Genomic DNA, 4,577 nt, shown 5'->3' with positions numbered 1-4,577 from the left:
ATGCCGCTGTCTTTCTCGTCTTTGTCCTCATGCATATGTAATGCGTCTTTTTTCCCTCTGGCTGCTGTTAAGGGTTTTTCTTTTTTTTTTCCTTCAATCAATTTTTAGAGCAATTTTATTATTACATATCTTGGTGCAGTTTTCTTCATTATTTTTTCTTTTTCTTTTTTTAGGCGAGGCGACCCTTGGTTGACCTCACAGATTGCAAGGACCTGGTCAGCTTACAATCCCTTATTTTTTTATTTTTTATTTTTTACGTTTGCAGCACCTGGTCTTCCTAGGCGGTCTCCCATCCAAGCACTAACCAGGCCCGACCCTGCTTAGCTCCCGAGAACAGACGGGATTGGGCGCGTTCAGGGTGGTGTGGCCGTGGACTCCATGATTCTTGAACACGACTTTGATAAGCTTCTTGACTCTGCATTTATAGTTCTCACCTAGTCTGAAACTACTTTGACCGTGATGTTCTCCAACCTTCCACCCCTCTTTAAGGAACTCCGATTACACATGTGAGGCTCCTAGATGTCGTCTCACGAGTCACTGAGTCTCCTTCCTTTCTTTCTTTGATTTTTTTCACATTTCTATTCTCATTTCGGATAGATTCTACAAGTATGTCTTCACACTTCACTGATTACATGCTGAAAAAACAGCTCTGCTTTGTTTCGTGGGAGCCTAAGGGCAGAGGCTGTTGTTTTGCACTCCTGAAACTCAAAGCCCCTTTTACTAATTGATTTTTGCTAGTGCCAATGTAACAATATACGCGAAGGAAACAAGTAACACTAATTTTGAAAAAAAGCAGCACTGCCTTTTCCCGGTTTCTATCTGTGTGCGCGCGTGTGCGTGTGCACGTGCACATGCTTCCATAGACGCTGATGTTGTACAATAAAAGTTTAAATGAATCCAACAAATAATGAATAGAAGTAACAGAAAACCAGTTACCTACTAAAAAGAAAATTATGTTCATACCATAAAACAAGTTGTAAATACAGTAGGAACAGACAAAATTTAAGTAGCCAAGTCACATTTAATGTAAGAATAGGATGCTTTTCTGTCAGAATAAGTTTTTTTCAGGTTCCCAAAATTTCAAAACAATGTTAATATTACATCTTTACATGAAAGAATTAAGAATGTGTTTTCAGTAAAAAAAATAGCTACCAGCAGTTTACAAAGTATGGGAGGTAATGTAATACTTAAAGTATTTTTGAGTCAATAAAGCATTTTAGACCTAATGCCTTTAAAAAAATCTCTGCAATATTTTCTGTGGATCTTAGTTGACTTATTCAGTTAAATTCAAATGATACTTTTCTATTTTTATACGTTTGTTATTCTCACTTTTATATTCTTGTCTTCAAATTGTATCCTTTGTTATTTATAATTGCATTTCTTCTAAGTTTTCCTGTGACCAGAACGCTTAGACCAAATTATTGCCTTATGATATATTCCCATCTTAATTTAAAAGTCATTTAAAATAGTTTATAACTGACATTAGGATTTCCTCTTGCTCCAAGAGTTATTTAATATATTTTCTCAAGAGGTTCATTTTTTCAGGTCTATATTTGCTCTTCAGTTCAAGTGTCACTGAAATTTTGGTCCCCGTATTATGAATTTATTTTGCCAGCCTTGCTCATTTCCTTATTCTACTTTATTCTGTTTGTCTGACAGTTAATCGGGTAAATACTGAGAAGGACAGACTGCGGCGTGATCGCACTCTGTGCCCCCTTCTGTTTCTCCTGTTATTCCGAGAGCGTTCGCGTTGTACGTCTGTGCGGCGTTGTTCGGAGCATGGCGGGTGCTGATTATTCCCTCTTCATTGGGAAGTCCTTTGCTTACTTCACGAGTTTTAACCTTGTTATGTTCATCCGATGTATGTACAGTGGCTCGATTTTGTTATTGTTGTTGGCATTTGTTTAGGCATACTTGGCTATGCCGTTATAAAACATTTTTAAAAAACCAAAAATAAATAAACTACCCCAAGTTCCCAGTCACCAGAGGTTTGCTTCTCCCTCTGCTTCCTGCCTGTCGTGGTCGCCCGGCTCCGCCTCGGCTCACTGCCACTTCTAGGCCCAGGTGCGGGCTGGCGGAGCAGCTTCTGTCTGCAGCATCTGTTACCAAGTCAGAAAGTTTTGGGTAAACTAGCGTTAATTGTTTTAACTGCTAAGATTTTGAAATACAATGTAGTCACACACAAAGAAATAGTTATCCCAAAATGATTAGCTAAGTACATATTTATGTTTGTCTGAGGTTAATATGACATAGTTGAATTAAACATTTGAAAGTGATGATTAAGCTAACTAGCATATCAAAGGCAAGATTTTGAGTAAATTCTTCAGAATGCTTAGCAGTCCTCAGAGTATCACTATTTTAAGAGCTGACATTTTTAATAGCTTTCTTCTGATCATCTGTAAAAATTCAATGCTGGTTGTTCTTGAAACTTTGTACTTCATGACGAGAAGGGCTGGCAGATGGGTTGAGCTTTGGAGCAAAATAGAAGAATACCGTGGAACACTCGGTGCATACCTTTTCTCAGTGTGATCAGAGGACGCCTTCTGATTTTGGTGGAAAGTCATCATTATTTGTCACTTCTGACTCTGATAAAGGGTGTGTGTAAGGAGTTTCCACTTGGAATCGTGGCCGATACAGTCAGAAGTGTGCCGGAACCTCCCTTTGAGATGGAGCAGGCACATCTACGGTCGGAGAGCCACTCCCTGCCCCGCTGTTTCAGAGAAGAGCTAAAATGAGACCGAGTCACACCTCGATCACATCCCAAATGTCGTGCACACAGTCAGTAGCCTTTTAATTAGGAAAGCAGTTATAAATATTACCCACACATCAGTAACAGCAAACACAAACTCTCTCGAGTAACCGTGAGCGTTAATTAGCGTCGTGGGAAAGAACGGAGCAGATTTGGAAGGAGACGTCTGTCGGCGAGGTGACAAATGGCAGTTTAATAACACGGGATGCCTCTCTAACAGGGTCTGTAATGTAGATTTGAAGCGAATTTGATGGTGTTTCTTTTGTTTCATACTAGTTTCATACATTTAAGCCTTTGAAAACATATTATGGAAAGGAATATTTTTGTGTGAACAACTGTGGCGTGGCCTAGGTGTAAAACAGTGACATATGACTGCACAGCGGCCGTCACATCGCAGTGGAACCTGGTACATTCCGTGGTGTTAGTATTCCCAGACCTACGACAAAAGCAGCTCGTATGTCAGTGACACTGGGCGCATGCCAGAACGGGGAGCCCCCACAGTGCCCTCGAATTAACTGTGGCGCAGCGTCCCAGTGCACGTGTCATCAGTCAGCTAGGAAATTCACAGGGTCCATCCCAAAATGAGATTTTCTGTCCTCCCCATTCTCCCGGGGTGACTGACTCGCTCGTCCGCGTTTGGGGGAGGGCTTGCCGACTCCTCGCAGGGGTCAGAGCGCTGACTGGGGCAGTGCTGGACTGCGGCGTGCAGTCAGTGACAGCACAGAGCATGATGGTCGTCTGTCGTCGCCGGCGCACGGTCCGCGTGCGGGATGCTGGGCAGGCGTGTCGTTCTGGCCAGCGCGTCGGTCACTGTGGTCTGAACGGCAGCCCCTTCACTGTCTGCTGCGCTCGACCTGCCCCTCACCGTGCGAGAACAGGCGACGCCAGCCCCATCGCGACTGGCCCCTGGGAGCCTCACGTTTGCAACCTCAGTGGCAGGGCAAAGGTTTTCTTTAAGTCTTATACGTTATATAAATTCAACCACTGTTGAGTAAGATAACTAAATGTATTGTTCTATAGTGAAATTTAAGTGGAAAGTCGTTTTATAAGGATACTTATGGACCGTTCTATTTAATATTTAACACTAGCCAAGTACTTCACATCCACACCTTTGCCTGGAATTTGATGGGTGTAGTGATGAGTGTAGAGATACCATGTGATTTTTGACAGTAAAAACAGGTGTCGTTCTTGGTATGATTGATAAAATAACCGAGTCGCTCATTAAGTTCTGAGTTACCAAGCCTACACCAAATATGCGATTGGGCACACTGAATACTGAAATTAAAGGATATGACAATTTTGCTTATGGATTTTAAATTTCAGTGGCTGAGCAAGGTATTTTTTAATTAAAATAGAAAAAAAAAAAGTGTCACAAAGCTAAACGATGATTTGGATGTGCCTTAACAAGTAAGAGTGTCAAGAACTCTTTCGAATTACTAGTGACAGCTTAGCTTGGCCTTAACTGGGTTTCACCAGGTAAGGGACAGGGGACAAGTGTTCTCAAGGGGGGGAAAAGTGAATGATCAACTATTGGAAAATATTGAGGCAACGAAAGGCACGTAAAGGAGTTGACGCAGAGAAAGAAAATGGTGGGTGTTGGCTTTAGGGGAGACGAGCTTAGGAGACAGGCAGAGAGGGGGTGCTAGATCTCATTTATTGAAAAGCAGCAGACAGTAGAGGAGCAGTTCAAGCCTGTGAGTAACGTGATTAACTTTTAATTTTCAAAGAAATTGTCTTAAAAGTGATGGGAGACACAAGGTAGTAAGACCTTTAGTCTAGGGTAGTTTGATGTGAGAATTTTAACTGGGTTTTGTTGGCAGAAACGACC

At 41.9% G+C, this 4,577-nt stretch overlaps 1 pseudogene; it reads right to left on the bottom strand.

Annotated features, from left to right (window-relative positions):
* Positions 1-256: 256 nt before the first annotated feature.
* On the bottom strand, positions 257-375 carry LOC112484690 (annotated as a pseudogene).
* Between the last annotated feature and the right edge of the window lie 4,202 nt (positions 376-4,577).

Source organism: Pteropus alecto, unplaced genomic scaffold (assembly GCF_000325575.1).
Source record: "Pteropus alecto unplaced genomic scaffold, ASM32557v1 scaffold17, whole genome shotgun sequence".
NCBI lineage: Eukaryota > Metazoa > Chordata > Mammalia > Chiroptera > Pteropodidae > Pteropus > Pteropus alecto.
Note: the sequence above shows the minus strand (reverse complement) of the source record. Positions and strands in the feature narration are given on the sequence as shown.